We start from the raw sequence: 19,560 nt of genomic DNA on the forward strand, positions 1-19,560 counted from the left end.
ACAGATTCAGTGTCTGCAGAGAGCCAGCTTCCTCGGTGATGACGGTCTTCTCACTGTAACATCCCGTGGCCAAGGGTCGAGGGAGCTCATTCCATCCACGAGGACTTTGCTTTCACCACCTAATCATCTTTTAAAGGCCTCACCTCAAAGTACCATCACATTGAAAGTCAGGATCTCAACATATGAATTTGGGGGGCATACAAACATTCAGACCATAACACAGGCACTGAATTTGAAGCTGAGTTCCTGTTTCTAGCTCCCTATCTGATGTTTTAGGGTGACTTAAGTGGAACTCTTACCAAACCCAAGTTCATATATCTGATGCTTCAAAAGGGTTTATTGATCAGGAAGGCTGAAACCGAGAAGGTGGAAGACCTAATGGTGCTTCACTGGACTAGGCTAAGGGTTTTAAAGGGCATGGGGTGGGGGGGCGGTGGGCAGGTGTGCAGAAGCACTCACTGGTGGGCAAGTTTTAATTGGAGGACCTGGAACTTGCCATTTATAGTAAAGGATCCACCTGGACAATGGACCCTTTACTTCTGACAGGGTTCTGGTGTTCAAGGTCCGGTTATGTCCCAGTCCTTTGGTTCCATGGAATGGGGGGGACATAGATGGGGAGAATTTGGTTCCAGGTGCAGCTGGAAGTCAAAGTTCTCTCCTCGGTACGTGCTTCAGCTGCAGGACGGTCTTAGGAGACACCTGAGAACAAAGGTCCTCTGTGCTATTTTTTTGGAGTTTGGCACATAAACTTGGCACACAGTGTGTGCTCAGTAACAACTCTCAGATTAGTGGCCTGGCCTACGCTGTGTACTTAGAAGTGACAATTACTCTGCCATACGGAGCGCTTAGCATCCCTGGAAACCCTTTTAGCAGCTGTTTGTCCTAAAGGTGTTTGGAATTCCCCCACCTTTGATATTATATTTGCCTGATAGGAAACAACAAACAATATTTCTTTAGCTCTCACTCATGTTTCATATCCAAATACAGTCTCTCATGCAGAAATACAGCCATGCATAGTACCATCCTTCAGAACCTGCCTCTGGTAACTTTAAAAAGGTAATGCCATTCATTTAGAGAGAGAGGAAGAGGGAGTAAACCGTAGCATATGACTGGGTTTCTTATCTATAGTTAGAATTCTCCTTTCTTTCCAAAAGGCATTCTTACAAAGCATTAGATGAAGAATTTTAAAAGCTCCCTCTGTCCCTAAAATGCAATCTCTTATGAAAGGTTCTGGAGAGCAAAGGGTCTGATTTACTTTGAGTTCTTTTGGGGCTGAAACTAATCGTTGAACTCTCTCCAGGAGGGTGACCCCTCCCGCATATGCATTGCCCCTGGATGAAGAAGGATGGGGTGGTGTGGCTGGGAATTCAGGACTCAGATACCTGATGACTCTGGCAATGCAAACCAGGAACCTCAGCTCACTGTAACGTGAGAACGAAGGGCAGCTCCTCAGAGGAGAGTTCCCTCCCCAGCAAGAGCGCACTGTGTGTAGGAAGTACACCTTTCCAGTGCTAATTAGCAATGCATCGCATCAGCAGTGCAGGCCTCTGGAAGGGCTATAGAATTCCGAGGGAAAAAATCAATGGCCAGGATAGGATAACGCTAAGGCCACATAACAAGGTGGCATGAGACGGTCGGCTCATTTGCCAAGATTTGCTGTATGACTCCCGACGGGGCAGCTAATAAAACAATGATGAAGTCAAATTAAAAATTACCAGCTACAACTCTTCTTTGTTTGGGCATTAAAATTGAATCTACCTTGTTGGCATGACAAAGCCATAATCCAAATTGCATGACGAGGTAGAAATGTAATAATGCAAATTACACCCCAAAACAAATAGCAAATGCTACGGCTTTAGGTCTTTTATTTTGTTTAATCCACTGACCAATTAATTGTGTGGTGTGGGTGTTTATCTTAATTTTTACAGATGAGTGTATTAAATCTTGGAACGATTAAGTAACTTGCTCAAGGTCAAACTTAGAAAGAAATGGAGTGAAGACTCACATAAGCTTCCAGTGACTGCACTTCTCTCACTCCCCTCTCCGGGGTTCTGAGAAAGCCTGGGTAATCAATCCACTCCCCATTGTTCAGAGCAGGTCCTGCTGTAGTTATTTGACTGGGAAAGCTGCTTTCATGGAATGACGTCTAAAACCCGAGACGCTGGGGTCCTGCGGCACATGCTTTGGGGAATGCTGCACGGGGCAGACGAGTGGTTTGGCAAGGACATCAGATCTGAACTGCAAACAACTGCCAAGGTCATTGGTTACAATCCAGTGTGGCGCTAGTGCATGCCATGGTGTTGTAGCCTGGAAAAGGGGGAATCTGTGGTAACTTCTAAAGTCAGAAGCATGCCAGAACCGGTTTGGCTCAGTGGATAGAGTATCGGACTGCGGACTGAAAGGTCCCAGGTTCGATTCTGGTCAAGGGCATGTACTTTGGTTGCGTGCACATCCCCAGTGGGGGGTGTGCAGGAGGCAGCTGGTCGATGTTTCTCTCTCATCGATGTTTCTGACTTTCTGTCCCTCTCCCTTCCTCTCTGTGAAAATCAATAAAATATATTTTTAAAAAAATTAAAGTCAGAAGCACACAGCCATCTGGCCACATAGTAGCCCGGAAAGAATGACCAACCAAGGCAACAAGTCAGCGTTGGTCTCCTCAGGATTCTGCCCAAGTCAAGCTAGAGAAGTCGGGGCGACGCCTTCTTCTCCAAGGTCAGGTCGCCTCAAATCTAATGGAGATTCTCCCATTATGTTTCCCAACACGAAGTATCTGCAAAGGTGGGTGATGGCACTGCCCCTCCACTGGCTGGCACCCGCAGCCCTGGTTAACGGAGGTACTAACCTGTCCCCTCTGCTGGGTCACTTGGTAGAGAGAACCAGAGAGAAGGCTGTGGGTGCACTCTGGTCCACCCCTCCACCCCCTTCCATCTCACGCCCTTCCTTTCCTCTCCGTGTTGTATTTGAAAACGAAGACTCCAGTGAAACCAGACTTGTGAGCAGTTACAAGGCAGCTCTACCAGTAAAGCCCACCGTCGGCTCCGGCCTCCTTCGCTGTTCTCTCGCTCGGGTTGTTGGGTGGGGACGTTCCTTCCTGGGCTACAGCTTCGGGGCTGCTTACTCGCAGGTCACCTTTCCTATCGGCTGAGCCTGCAGGCAGCACAGACAGCTGCAGGGTGGGGCAGACCTTCCCCCGCCGCCAGCAGCCCACTCTCTGGCCCTGCGCCTCCCGGAGGCCTTGAGAAGCTTTGCCTGGACATTTCCCTTCTGGGGTCCGGTCCCCGAGGCCAGACTCCGGGGAGTCCTCCCTGTTTAAATGGGCCTCCCATGCTGAAGAGGATTGTGAACGAAAGAAGCCACCTGCTAGCCTGACAAGCTCAGGGGAGGCCTGTGTGGCAGTCTTGAAAACTCAGAGACCTAAAATAACCACAAAAGATGGTCTGAAAATTAAATATTTAACTACAAACAGGTTATAGTGGGCAGTCATTCCTAAGCTGATATCTTCCCTGACAAAGATCAACTTAGATCTTTCCTGAGCCCATTTGCCTTTTTGCCTCTAAGATAACATATCTGTGAGATGTCTGGGTAACTTGTAACTTCCTTCTTTTGCTGGAGCCCCTGGGGCACAACCAAATGTGGTGGGCGCCAGGACAGATGCCTCAAATTCCTTCATTATCATGTTAATTGTTCCTGTACCCACCTAAGTATGTGTCCATCATTTTACTTTTTATCCAATCCCAGGGGTTTCCCACCATTTGACTTTATCCCACCTCCTTAATCCGTCACCAATGAATTTCATGTAGCCCACCTATGTCCCTCCTTTGATGGCAATGTATAAACACAGATGTAACCCTGCATTCTCCGGAGCATTATCTCAATCCATTGAGGTTCTGCTTCTCGGCATATGTCGACAGTTTGGCTCAAATAAACTCACTAAAATTCTTTACAGGTTTCAATGGTTTTTTTTTTGTTAACAGTATAAATCAGGCATTTCCTTGGAAGTTGCTTCTGATTCCCTAGCAGACGGCCAGGATCCCCATGTTCCTGGGGGGTCGGAGAAGAGGGAGGCTGAGTGCAAAGGAGTGGCTGATTCATGTGCGAGGACCAGTGATTGATGGAGCAGGAGAGTGGATACTGGCTGTGCGTCTCTCCTTGGTAATTCCTAAGAAATATGTGTGTCCCAAGCAGCTTAGTGTCTGGCCAGGTCATATTTCAGGGATAACCGACGGGTAATGATCAGCCTCTTTTGAGGACGTCAGTCTTTTTAATCACTGGCTTCACAGGCTGCTCTTTCATCGCTGGTTCTGCCTGGTTTTCTCTGAGTCGGTATCCAGGCTTGTTTTTGCAGAGAGGACAGGTTCCTGACGTGACAGAGTCTTGCCCTTCACAGTCATCTCCTGTGTGTGTGTGTGTGTGTGTGTGTGTGTGTGTGCCCTCTGTTTAGTTAAGAAATCTTCATTTCCCTCCAAGACTATTCTCAGTGGTGGTCTAAGGTCATAAAGGACACTGGGTGTCACCGCTAGTGATGCTGTTTGCAGGCTGACCCCTGCCAGGGAGAACCATCACAGCATGGTCTCACAACAGTCCACTTCCCACTCTGCTGACACATTTTCGTGTGACCTTCATTTAAGTAAAGGCATTTTCTCCACTTGAAAACGTCACATTGGCCACTAGACATTGGTGGTGATAGAACTGTACCCAGTAACTCTGGGTATTATGAGTTCAAGTCCTGTGCCTGCTTAGAAACTAGGACCTTTGTCCTATGAACAGCCTGCCCCTGGAAAGCAGTGTTATACATCCATTTTGTAACTGTGCTTTCTTAGCTTTTCATCACCCATCAAATATAACTCTGTTTATGTGGATCACCAAAGAGCTGACAGCTTGTAAGGAGAGTAACAAAAAGAAAAAAAAAATCAAATTCTTTCTATGGATGGATCACAGAAAGATTGACCTTTTGTGCAAGAAACACCAAAGAAAACATATACAGTGGGGAGTTTTTTCATCACACATGTACACAGAGAAATGGAGAGTGATCGATAGGCTATGTAGTTATTGACCTGTGAACACTTGTCTGAAGAGAATGCTCCTCTGATAAATCTAGAAAAGGAGCCAAACACCACAAATGAGAGGTCTAACCAAATAACACCACTGAACTCCATCCGCGGGGCTGAGGGGCTCCGAAGCGGGCTGGGAGGTGGGTGTCCTGGCAGCCTGCCCTGCCCACTGATGTCTGCCTGCTTGCTCAGACTTCAGGTTATGCATTCTGCTGGCAACAGAGAATCCATCCTCAGCTCTGGACACCTGCTCTATTTCAGAAACAGCTGAGGAGTTTTTCTACCACCAGGAGTAGGGAAAACTGAGTCTGGGGAGGCGGTGGGGGTGTGCTGGGGGTGATCCCATGGGTAGCCAAGACCTGAGTTCATTCATAGCTGGCAGTTCACCCACCAACCCCCTGAGCTCTTTCTTTCTCAGAAAGGGTTAAAAGGCTTCCCTCCCTGATAACCAGAGTATTTCTCCTCCCTGACTTCCCCACTAACACCTCTCCTGACCACCCAGCTCAGGGTCACCTTGAACTTGGTGGAGGACATGAAAAGTGTATAAAATGTTTCCTCTTTAAGTTCTGTAGTGGTCTTCACATCATTGACAGGATATTTTTACCCGGAAGGAATTTGAACCTATTAAATCACCCTGTTTATCTTAGCTCTTGTCCCCCAGCGTTATTGGTGAGGCTATCTTCTGTGCATTTGCATTTGTGTGGTAGGGGGAGGGGTGATCTTAAAGCTGGTGAACCCATGCTATTGCTGCTGGTTTCCGCTAAGTTACTGTGGAAGAAGAGCACAGATTGGCTGAATCCTGAGGTGGCCCTCAGTAGCACCAAAAATCAATCCTCCAAGTTTTCCTAGAAGCATTAAGTTCTCAATCAGGTTTTAGAAAAAGATTAATTATGCTTTTGCTTAAAGGGATAGCCCACTAAAACACACAGAAGACCAATTCAAACACAATTACAAAGAAATGGAATAGAAATAGATAAACAAGTCTTTTCAATCTTAGTCTTAAAAATGGGTTTCAAATGTTTTAAAATCATTAATTATATTAGCATAGAACTGAATGAGCTATTGGGAATGTGCAAGTTGAAAATTAAAAGACAAGAAAGATCTGAAATTCGTAATGTCTTCTTTGTGATTAAATACCTGCTTTATGTTTTTAGAAGAATACAATATTTGATTTAATGCAAATGATTTCTTTGAAATGTAACTAGCATTTGATGGAATACACATTTGCAATGAGAGAAAACATGATGTGTTAGTTCAGAACAAGTAAAAGTAATTTCTATCAAACTGTCTTGTCTTTTAATCTAACAAATCTATACAAAGTCTTCAGCACAGGAGAAGAATGGCAGGCCTTGGGACAGCATGAAATGTCTGTTCCAGGTAATAATGCCGTGCAAATTAAAAATGCAGACCCAGTCTCCTAGAAACACGCTAAGTGTTAAAAAAACAAAACACGGCATCAATGAATAACTGACATGTGATGAAGTTTGCTTTTCAATCAAGTACCTGCATATACCAAGGCTGGCTCATGCTACAATGCCTGGCCCCCATCCAATCTTTAAACATCCCAATGAAGTGTGATCTCAGATTTGTTATGCAATGTTCCAGTGACCATTACCACATTCACCCACTGCTTATCCTGCCCTTCCAAAGTCTTCCCAATGCATGTCTTACAGCACAGTAAACGTTCAGCTTAATCTTCCCTTAGAACCCAGTGAGTCCATTAGACAAGCTGGCTCTACCTTCTAGAACCTGACCTGTGTGCTCCACATCCAGGCCTGGTCTGGTGGGTTTGGTCTCCTTGGCCAGCTTGACAGTGTCTGTCTCTCAAAAGTGTCCCTTTATTCCGGCCAAATTCGGTTTCCGTCTGGTCTAAACAGGCAAACTTCTTAGTCAAGAGAAATTTCCCCTTCTCTCCTCTCCCCCGAGCAGATTGTTAGCTATTCTGTTTGACAACGGGCACATCCAATCAAACGCCAAGTGCTATGGATTTTCCCTCGGAGGCAGAGAACACTTGTTCTCACGTAGCAGACCATTCCTTAACATTTGTTGGCTGACTGGCCTCAATACTTTTCAACTTATGCTTTTCTTCCCCAAAACTGCCACCAATGACCTAGTCAATCCCCAATCCTCTTTGATCTAATCACAAACCGAGTTGCCTAACAGGTCACTCTGCCTCCATTCCTGTCCTCCTCCACACTGCTACCATCCAGGTCTCTCTACAACAGAAACTTAACTTATTCTGTTTTAAAAATTGCAGTCATATTACTCTCACTCAATGGCCGAATTCCACAGCCTTTATATGACACTCTAAGCCCCAGGATCTGTCCCTCTTTCTCCAGCTAATGGTCTAAAACTTCCTCCATGTACTATGTTTGAGCAACATTGGAGAGTTGCATCTGACACAAGTGATAGCTTCCTGAATATCTGTGTAGTTGAAAATTTGCAGTATTATTTAGTAAAATTTCCCAGGTGAAGAAACGTAAGCTTGGGGAGCATGTTAGAGCAGGTATCTTTTAACCATTATGAGGTATTTTTCTTTCCCTATCTTTCTTCCCAGCATGGCCTCTATTATTTTACAACGTACCATCTTTTAAATTTACATGAGAACACATAATCATGGATTCTGGAGTTCTCCATGACATTTTATTGCATTTAAATCCTCTTTCAAAATTATGGATTTTCAGGCATTATTTCTGGCCTGAATTTTAGTCTTAGCCCTGGCAGCATTATTTAATGAGGATTTCAATTATATTATTATGGGTATCGGGATCTAATTGGAATCATAAAGCAGTAAATGCTAAAATCACAGAACGAAAGTCACCAAGAGCCTTCCCAGAAGTTTGCATGCAGGTGAGCGATAGTGGACACGGGTAGGACGGCATATCTGCTCCTCTGCTCACGTGGCCGCATGGCAGCCACACAAGCTGTGCTCTCCGGATGCCGGCCATTTCACCTTCTCCCTGTGCCTTGCAGAGCTGCGCCTACCGTAGTCAAGCAATAGTGCACAGTTTTGTGGAATCCGTGTACAAGGGCACATCCTAAACCACCCCTTCCTTACATCGTGAGCAAATGCCTCTAAATAACTGATTTCCTTTTCCTTTCCTGGACTCAACTGCCAGGCCCTGAACTTGCTCTTGGCTCTTTATCTTTCTTTAATGACGTTTAGATAAGCCTTTGGATTACACACTCAAATCCCCATCCAGTCCAATCCTAGACGGCTTCTTCATCTTCCTTAGAGCTGGCACTTCTGAACCTCTAGGCTTTATAAAATCTGGGGCTCTATCTCTAGACTTAAGGGAACATAAGAATCATAAGAGGGAAAGTGATCCGATGTGCACCCCACCCATGTTCCGATTTAGAAGGTGTAGGGTAGGGTTCCAGACTTTTCATTTTAACCAACGTGGCAGGAGGTTCTGGCGCTGGTTTCTGGGGTCTGAAGACCTCACTCAGACACTCCACAGTGCTTTGCGGTAGGCTTCACCTTGGCTCTGCTCCTTCATTCATTTTAAATGGAATGTATAGGGTGACATTGGGTAATAAAATCAAGTAGGTTTCAGGTGTTCAATTCTACAATACATCGTCTGAAGATCATAAGGTGTGTTCACCACCCCTAGTCAAGTCTCCTCCCATCACCATTCATGCCCCCTTTACCCACTCCAACGTCCCCCCAAACCTCTTTCCCTCTGGCCATCGCCACACTGTTGTCTATGTCTATGAGTTTTTTGTTGTTGTTGAATCCCTTCCCTTTTCCCATCCAGCCTCACAACCCCCACCCCCTGTGACGGCTGTCAGTCCATTCACTCTATCTATGAGTCTGTTTCTATTCTGTTTGTCAGTTTATTTTGTTCATTAGATTCCACATCTGAGTGAAATCACATGGTATTTGTCTTTCTCTGACTGGTTTAATGGACTCTACATAAAATGTCCTCCTCTGATTTGTGATGTATATTGTTTCTCTTTCATTTTTTCTCGCATTGGATCTCAGTTATGTCTGGAGTGGGAATGTCTCTCAAAATATGTAAGTGTGCTCTTCTGCCTGGGATTATCTCCGCATTATTGTTTGATGGCCACCCAGGGATATTTTGAAAGTGACTTAATATTTTTATTATGTTTTCCATGCCATCCACTGAATAAATAAACCGGTCCTAGCACAGTCTCATCTACTAGCTTTCAAAAATGTTTTTGAGCCCTAGCCGGTTTGGCTTGGTAGATAGAGCGTTGGCCTGCGGACTGAAGGGTCCCAGGTTCGATTCCGGTCAAGGGCACATGCCCAGGTTGCGGGCTCAATCCCCAGTGGGGGGCATGCAGGAGGCAGCTGATCCATGATTCTCTCTTATCATTGATGTTTCTATCTCTCTCTCCCACTTCCTTCCTCTCTGAAATCAATAAAGATATATTTTTAAAAAATGAATTGGAGATAACCTCCTGAGTGGAAAAGAAGGTAACTTTCCGGTTACATGTCACACATGTGAAGTCTTCCTGCACGTAAACTGCCTGGTTTGTCCAGGGCCGCTTCTCTTTCCTAACCGTGTACTCAACCATCAGCACCCCACGCGCAGCAGGGCCCTCTGATCCTGACAATTTGCTGGCTGGCTGTAAATATTTGTCCCCAGAGAGCACACTGCCCCTGCTTGGCCGCTCCCATGGAAAACCCTGTCTGTTCAGCACCTTTCCTGCTGTACAGAGAAAAGCAGCCCATTTCCTAACTTAGTTTATTGGCGGGAATGGAGCAAAGAAGAGCGGGATGCGCCACGTGCTCTGAATCCTTATCCCTGATCTCATCACCCAGCAGATCTCAACCTCACCTTCCTTTTCTCCCAGAGAAACCATTGGAATGTGGGCGTATTTGAAGACGGTTGTCATGGTTTCCAAATGAATTCCTCATTCCAGTGGTCTTTCTGGCCTCAGTTTTATGACATCATCCCGAATTTTTAGCACTTTTGCATTACAAGTGTTGTGAATAATTCTAATTGTGCGGGAAGCACCATTTTAATGTCCTTTCTCTCTAAATGGTAACGCCTGTTTTTTAATTATTTCATCACGACTTGTCCTAACTGAAAGCACAGCTGGAGAGGACGGAGAGACGCACACTGCAGGGAGCGGCCCAGGCCCGCTCTCTCTCTATCGTTCAGTGTTGGCAGACACAGGCTCCCTATGTCTGAAAACCATTTGATTTCAATCGGTGACATTTAAGCCACCATTTGTGTTGCCCCAAGTAGCACCCACATCTCAAAACGAATCCACCCAGTCCCAAAAACGCATTTCACTGTCTTAGATCAAATGCATATAAGTAGGCATCTGGGTACTTCTCTACAGTTGCAAATTACTTGACCCCCATATCAACCTTGCCCGAATGCCTGAATAAGGGTGCTACCAGGATTTTCTTAAATGTAAAACTCGGTCTAAATATTATGTATCATGTTTCAAAATGAAAATAAAAAGCTACAGAGCTTTGTATTAAAGCTGACAAATATTATATGATCTTAATCTAAGTCCAAAGGAGCATAATCATAAGTAAGTGGGCGTCTAGAGCATGATGCTTTGCATGGATATGTGAATGGGTTATGCAGGTTTTGACTCTGTCACTTCAGAGTTCCCAGACAATTCCAACCCTCCGTTTCCTCTTCTGTCGAAGAAGAGAATTGACCTACTGACCAGTGGTTCTCACAGGTGGCCGTGGTGAAATCAGCTAAATGCCCCTCAGCACATTTGTTATGGGTTCAACTGTGTGCCTCCCTTAAGGGATACCCAGGTCCTAACCCCCAGGACCCACAATGGAAGTAGGGCCACGGCAGGTGTAGTGAGGCCTTTCTGAATCAGGTGGGGCCTAATCCGATAGAACTGGTGTCTTTGTAAGAAGCGGAGAGCCAGGAGGCTGCACCTGGAGGGGAGAAGCCACGTGACGATGGAGGCAGAGAAGCTCCTGCAGCCACAGTCAGCTCGCCAACAACCCCAGAAGCTATCAAGAGCCACCAAAGGACCCCCTTCAGGTGTCAGAGGGAACGGGGCACTGCTGACCCCTGGGTTTCGGACTTCAGAGCTCCAAAACTGTGAGACCATCTACGTTTGTTGTTTTAAACCACCCAGTTTGTGATATTTTCTTATGGCAGCCCGAGGAAACAAACATAGCCACTAAGAATCTTTAGGCAGCAGAGGAATGTGTATTTTGAAAGCCCCACTCATTCTTGTGGTCATTCTGATATGACCAAGGTTTGGAACCACTGGATAGGTAATCTCTGAGTTTCGGTCTAGATCTCTAATTCTATGATTTGTGTTGCACACAGTGCTTAAAAAACAGGATTAAAAAGGGATAAGGATACACACACACACACACACACACACACACACACATACATATTCAATGATGAAATAAGGTTGAGAACTACTAGCATTTCATGACAATGTCAAAAGTTTCACCCCTACTTATGGTAATGAAGTCCTAAATGATGCTATTCTCTAGTTGCTATGCTAGACGTAGAAGGCACTTGAAGGTCAATCCAATTTCATCTTGACAAACTCATCTATTTGAACTTATTTGCTCTTGGAGATATGATGCTTGTTCAGTTTTCAGCCAGTGAGTGTGGGGTACTGTTTGTGATAGATTTGCCTTATAATGGGTAATATATCTTCTATGAATGAACATCCAGTTCTTTCACAATTGTCTGTGATGATTGATATTAAACTATCATTTCTTGATCTGTGGCATCGAGTACAAACTAATCTCTCATACTGCCAACTCCCGACGCTTCTCCTTCCTGCCGGGCCTGTCCTTGAGACACCACAATACCCAGCGCACAGCACTGCGACGGCATCAGGGATTCCTGCCGTGCCGGAGCTGACAGAGCGCTCTGAGTGATGGCTGCAGACTCCCAACGCACACGGGTGGGGCTTCCGTCTAGAGCTGCACCAGACAGCAATGACCCCTAACTCCACAATGCATCTTGCCCGCCATTCATGTAAGCTGCTCTTCTACAGTTTCTCTTTCTTTCCTGTCTTCACCATGGACTACCAATGAGAACTGTAGGAAATGAGATTCTTTGAGGAAAACGAAATTCAGAGGGAGAAGAGAAATACACATCAGCATTGTTCTCTCCTATTGTACATTATTGAGCAGAACAGGATTGGAAATAGTCGTCAAAAGTCATCAGGCAATTGGGAAAGGGCGGGAAGCTGTCTTTCACTGCCCTGTCTATTGAAGGGGGTTCCACACCCTTGGTGGGTGCCCCTGGCTCCTGTAATTTGTATGTATATTCATATATGTGTATATATATATATATATATATATATATATATATATATATATATCCTACCTAATAAAAGGGTGATATGCAAATTCACTGTCACTCCATCACAAAGATGGTGGCGCCCATAGCCACAAGATGGCAGTGCCCAGTCCTCTCAGCCCCACCGGAGTCCCCCAGTCCTGGGGAGGCTGCCTCTGAGAGCAAGCAGCATGAGCAGCCTGGCAGAATGCTTGCTTCATCACCACGGTGACGAGGCAAGCATTCCACGCCCAGCCACGGATGGGCCTCTGGGCCGCAGAGAGCCTCTGGGACGTGGACGCGGAGTGGCCAGGCCCCACAGAGAGCTATTGGCACACAGATTCGTGTGTAGGACTACTAGTATGTGTGTGTGTATATATATATGTATATATATATATATATATATATATATATATTTTTTTTTTTTTTTTCTAGCCAAATAGGAATGCTTAACTGAGAGTTAAACACCAGGGATTCTGTAAGAACTGTTTTTAATCCATTGCCTCACAAATGAAGATGATTGCTTATGTTTAGATCATTGCAGCAAATATATTACTTTTAATCTCTTCTACTGGAATTGATAAGATTAGTCTATGGGAAATATTCATCATAATATTAAAATCATCAGTTAATAAGTAGTTGATTCCCTGAATGCTGTAAGGTCTGTAAGATGAGGGCCCCTGTCTAAACCCACATTTGTACCCCCATTCCTTAGCTTTATACCTGACACATAATAGGAATTCAGTGAATTTCTTTCACCTCAACAGTGATAGCTACTCTGGCTTCTAACAACAGAGTGAAGGGCAGGCCATACAAAAGCCTGCACCATGGTGGTGCTCGCTCTAAAATAGCTGGAGTTTAAGATGGAGACCGAGACATGACATAATGCATCATGCTGGGGTACTGGACGGCAGACAGAGATATAGCATGAAAATTCTGGAGAGGCGAGGCTAAGAAGAATGGAGAAATTGTCATTCCAAATTTATTTAGAGGCATTTGATTAGCAGAGCCTAAAGCAGAAGGGAATGGCAGGAAGCTAAAGGCAGGGCAGATCCAAGAGCCACTAGGCAAGGTGAAAGCCTGAGCAGCGATCCCAAAGATCAGCGTGGGTCCAGTGAATGGCCTGGGCAATGGGAGAATAGAGCCCCATTCCTTTTCCTTTCCCAGACAGGCAAACTGAAAGTCGGGAAGGGGATATGTCACTTTGGGTAACAACAGGTAAATGGCTTAGTTAAAAAGAACAAAGTAAACCATAGAAAGCTTAGATATATTGTGAATTATTCATTTTTTTAAAAGCACCAATAAGTTCCCTGAAAGAATTTTATCCAAACTTTTGATATCAGGTTTCATATATTTAACAAAATGGCTAATCACCTAGTTCATAGAAAAAGTCTGAAAGCAATGACTTATATTTAGTAGTTGGGCTGGCAGACTATCTTGAAACCAAATTATTCAGGATTGCATTTATACTTGAGCTTTAAGAGAACTCACATACATAATTGAGCTTAAGCAGTGGCTTTGTAGTATGCTGATATTTACGCTTTAAAAAAATTAAAGGACACAATTTATAGCAACTCTTAGTCAATAATATACATGTTCACATCCACCAAATCTGTTTATACTCAAAAGGTCAGTTACTGCAATCAACAATATGGTTCCATATCAATGTGAAAGTCACCAACATGGTGCCTTAAATATTAAAAATTCTTATTGAGTGGTGAGCATTCCCAAGATCTGGGAATTAGCCCTATTACATATTTTTAAGCATGCAAAAATCAGATGGATGTAGCATTCATTTGACTAAGTACTTGCAAATGATATGTAGAATAATTACTTAATCATGGAATATCTGCTTACAAAAGCAGAAGCTATTAAAAGCAACATTAAGATGAATAATTATGATTTTTACTAGTGATTTATGGGAGTATAATTTTTTAACAGTAAAATGTCAAATCCCACCTGAGGGTAATGACTTTTTTGTTGTTGTTAATCCTCACCTGAGGATTCTTTTTTCCATTGAGCTTTTTAGAGAGAGTGGAAGGAAGAGAAAGAAGAAAAGAGAAAGAGAGAGAGAGAGAGAGAGAGAGAGAGAGAGAGAGAGAGAGAGAGAGGTGATCTTGCCACCTGAAAGCACCCAGACATATACCTTTGACCTGGAATCGAACCTGTGACCCTTCAGCGCATGGACTGACATTCTAAGCATTGAACCACACCGGCCAGGGCCAGCTCAATGACGTTTTTCCACAGAATCACCACCTACTTAAAAATAACACGTCCACCGCCTCAAAAATGACTTTCATTTAAAAATAATGCTAAACTGTGATATGGGGAGAGGTGGGATTACTTGTCTAAAATTGTAAAAATCAGTGGGAAAGCATAATTCAGTTTACACATATTTGATTCACACACAATTTTCAGGTACCGTTCTAATATATATATATAAAATGATGGTCTCCCGCATATCTCAAAGTTACTTTACTATTTTTACTATAACCCCTTAAAATAATTTAAAAAGACATTTGTCTGGATATAAACAAATACTATTTGCTGAAGGAACAGTTGCCCGTTGTTTTTCAGAATGCCTGTATTTCTCCATCAGTCCGGCTTCACTCAGCACCGAATTCTCTGAAGGGGGAGATAATTGCAGTTGAGAGTCTACTAGTGACACCTAGTGCTCATCCGCTATAATGCCTGCACTTCAGAGAACATCTGTGTCCTCTATGTCCTCGGGGTTAGCTACTGTTCATCAAGGTCCTGTTTATGTGCAGAAAGTGGCACTGATAACGTAAGTGCTATTCATCCTGTTAAAGACGAAGCGGACAACCTCCCAACTTAACCTCTTCCCGTCGTTAAAGCAGACAGATGTGACATTAACATTGTGCGTTAAGAACGAGAGCAGAGAAGGAGGGATCACAGAATGAGACGGCATATGCTTGAATTGCATTTTCATTGGTCATCGGAAGACACGCATGCCAGAAGGTTGTGGCCTATTGGCTTAGCCCACTCATTAGGAGCCAGTAGGTGACATGGGGACAGAGGTGGGGCCCCTGAGCACAATTGTTTTAAAGACATAGATAAGACCCCTTGTTATTAATAAGTTGGTTCTGAGAAGATTTTGCCCGACTTTCGGTCAGATCCTGAAATGCAAGGAGCCAGGAAGCGAACGTAAGGCTTGTGCTGTGGGGCTGTCCTCAGGACCGCCTCCCTGCTCCAGCCTCGGAAGAGAATCTCAGCTTAGCCCCATCTACACAGACCGCCCTACGGAACAGAGGGCACCTGCCACGCAGGAGCTGCGTGCGGAACAATGTGGAGGGAGAGGAGGAGCGGTCAGGTCCGAGGGGAAGACTGGAATGAGATCTGGTAGATTGTTACGGGCTCCCACAACTCACACATTGAGGCCCTAGCCCCCAGTTTAATGGTACTAGAGGTGGAGCCTTTGGGGTGTAATCAGATTTGCATGAGATTCTCAGGTGGGACGCTCAGGGTAGCATTAGTGCTCTTACAGGAGGAGGAGGAGAGAGAGAAATCTTTACCAGCCAGCACCAAGAAAAGCCGTGTGGGGATCCAGCAAACACGTGGCAGGTTCTCACCAGTCCTGACTCTGCCAGCACCTTGATCTTGGACTTCCAAGCACCCAAGTCTGTGAGAGATGAATACCTGTTACTTAAGCCGTGAGTCTACGGTATTTTGATATAGCTGCCCACGCAGACTAAGAGACAAGTGATGGCAGGGGATTTGGAATCCAAGGATAATGGGAAAGCCACTGGATAGGGTTAGCCAGAGAGAGCATATATTCATTTCCCTTAGGAACACTGTGGTTATCATGTAAATAACAGATAAATGAGGTAAATTTGGGGAGCAAGATGACCTCATGGAATGTATAATCTATTGGGGAAGGTAGGGCACATACACAACAAAAGCTAAAATCATAAAGAATACAGTCTAATATGAATATACACGACGGTACAGCCTTGATACTAATAAAATTTCTCCCAGTGGGTACATGTATTGCATGTGCAAAATGCCTTTAAAAAGTGAACTATGCTAAGTTAGTGAACTTGGAAAGCCTGTATTGTGCAATTCTGCTGTCTTTGGGGACTTTACACTATTACACTCCTGCTAGTCTCATACATCACGTCACGTGAGATGTCACCTTATACGATTTGAAATTGCAAACGATAAACCCTCGGTGTCTCTGGGCACCACATATTGGGTGTTTGATGGGCAGGCCAGTAATTGCTTATTTCCCTGAAACCCTCCCCGGCTGAAGGCACACTGAGAAATTCCTCTAGAAACTTTGTTGAAAAGCTAACAAAACCCCATGCGACAGCAAAACTGGTTTTTTTCCTATGTTTTTCTTGCATGACTCAAGTGTAGCTTTGCTTTAGAACACAAAGTCTAGTTTCGTTTTTACACTTCCTTTTGTTTTTATGTGATATTTCCCTTTGAAATGTTTGAAGCAAAACTGCACCTTCCGCTCATTGCTCAGTTTGCATTTAGTGTTTCAACAATTGCTACTGCTTTCTCAATACACACGCAGTTAGAGTTGTGCAAGTTCCAACAACACCTCTCCATCCTCTCATTTACTAGCTCATTTTTCTGATTCTGCTATCTAATTAAAGGGGATCCCCCCAGGCTCAACTCTCCACCTATGAAAATGCTAACTATATCTCCAGCAAGATTAAACAACCTCCAAAAAGTCAGTGCTCTGCCTCCCAGCCACTGTGACCCTCCGTCTCTCTCTCCTGTGCTTCTGTAATTGCCTGCCTCCTACACCTCTTCGTGGTACCCAGGTAATCCCTCAGAGCGGTTGGGAACACAGACTCTGCCATCAGCCTGCAGGACTCAGGGCCCAGCTTTGCAACTTACTTGCTCGGCAAACTCCAGGAAATGATGGTCTTATTAATAAAATGGGGGTAATAAGAGCAATCTCATGAAACAAATACCAGGGTGATTAAATTAACTAATAGCCTTAATAGCTTAAGGTCAAAATTAGGATTAGATACTGCCTGGCACCTGGAATTCAGCACATGTTCACTACTGTTACTGCTTCATTATATTGTAACATCTCTGGTGGTGATATTTACCTCCCAAGGTGTTTTCTACCCATTATCACTCCCCGTCTCACTCCCCCTACCGTGTACTGTCACCTTGCTCTCATTAACTTTGTCCCTGTATTGTGCTTCCCGATCCGATACCTGGAACCGGAGCTAAAATTGCACTCAAGGGACCAGCCTTTCTGTCTTTCCCAAGGCTTTCATTTGCCCTGGATTCCAACCACGTTCTCCCCTTGTTGTCTTTCTCAGAACTTTCCCATGGACAACTGATGCTTTCTCATTACCCATAATGCCTTGCACCTCCTGCCCCAAGTCCCTCTCTATGATCCCCTGGAATTATTCAACCAGATTTTAAAAACATTAAAAAGGACAACTGTACATCTTCCTTCTTTGTATTTCTCACAGAGCTAGGTTTATACTGGATGCTCCAAGTTGTTTAGGAAATGAAGTAATGACAGAAATAAAGATGTTCATGGCTTATAATTATTTTTCCGTTTTCAAGGAAAGACCATTTATGTTGATGAAAGTTGACAGGCATTGGTGGCAGCCATTTTTTAAGGGGGTTCAAAGACATAACCAGGACATTTCATTTAGTTTGGCAACTCTGCCCTCCTCCTAGCAGTAACACTTAGGAAACTTGATTTCATCAGCGGGGGGAAAACTGTATTTGCTTATGGCTTCTGGAGGACAGGAATTTGATATTTATCCTCAGGCAATTGGAAAATTGACTGGATCCATTTGAGAGCCGAACAATGGACTCATAATCACTCTTCTCAAAGAGAACAAAAGAACGAGCATAGCAACTGATCAATAGTTCACTTAAGAAGGACGGGGGCTCAAGAACAGGGGACTTAAGGAGACTGCCGAAGAACACTCTCTTCGGGGCATTAAATTATGAAGCACCGAAGAAGGTTAGAAGGTGCACAACAAATTCAGAAATGTTTCTTTAACTTGGGGACACCAGTTTCAGGGACGGGCCTGAACACCCCTTCCTATCAGGTAAAATCAACATAACGATCCTACTCACAACGTCCGTGTCAACTGAACATTTACTTAATTTAGTCCCGGGTCAACCTCTGGGATCTGTTTAGAGAAACACTGGGTTCCTACAAAGGACATGCTCTAAGGCTTCTCCTGGGGCCAACGTGATTCATAGACAGAAAGCAAACCTTAGCGAGGCCCGATGGAGAGGATTATGAATGGAAAAGGATGGGGGGATGCTTTCCACTCTGGGAGAGGATCTTTCCCATCGGTCATTATCTGGACTTAGCTCTGAACACCCAGGAAATTTCAATACTAACAGGTCCTACTTTTCTCCAGCTCCATCCCCGTGTCCCCCTGGTGAGATGGGTGACCTTAGTCTTCCAGCAGGGTCGTTACCCAATGAGATCTCAGGTAATCAGTGTGCACTTGAAAAAAATAAGTGAGCAAACTAGGCTCCTCAGACAATCACCCAATTATTTTTCTGGGAGATCAGAAGCGTTGAGATACAATGAGAACCGAAAAATAAATAGGTTAAATTTTCAAATCTATGTAGAGACTAAAGAAATGCACCATCATTAAAAGGTAAGGTACCTCCCCAAGGCTTACTTGTTAACAGAAACATAGGGGAAATAGACAATTAAAGAGAGCTATTTGGGAACACACACATTCTTTGCTGGAGTTATAGGTGCCTACTCTAAAGCGTTTAAATGACACGAATAGCTGAAATAGCTACTTTAGAAGTTCATGCAAATGTAATGATAATTGTCAAGCTTTAGAAATACAATATAGAAAAAAACTCCTCCTCTCTTTTAAAAGAAATGATTTAGGTATAAATCCAGTAAAGCTATACTTAATTGGAAACTGATTTTGGAAGATTTCTTCTCCTAAAGTTAATAAGACTATAATCGCTAACCCATAAAACAGAATGTTAGATTAAGGATAATAGGATTATTAAGCATGAAGTTCACTAATAAAAAAATTTCTAAATATAGAGTCCTTACAAAATGACTTCAATCTTTGCATGCCACCTTTCACCCACTATTATCATCCACTCATTTACTCCATAATGTTTGTTTTCATCTATTCTGGAGAAATGAGGCAGAGACTCCTCCTTTCTGCTCTAGTTTTTTAATAGACCTTTTTTTTAACCATAGTGTTAGAGGCACAGCAAACTGGAACTGAAAATAATGAGGGTTCCCATACCCC

Source organism: Eptesicus fuscus, chromosome 12 (genome assembly GCF_027574615.1).
Source record: "Eptesicus fuscus isolate TK198812 chromosome 12, DD_ASM_mEF_20220401, whole genome shotgun sequence".
Classification (NCBI taxonomy): Eukaryota; Metazoa; Chordata; class Mammalia; order Chiroptera; family Vespertilionidae; genus Eptesicus; species Eptesicus fuscus.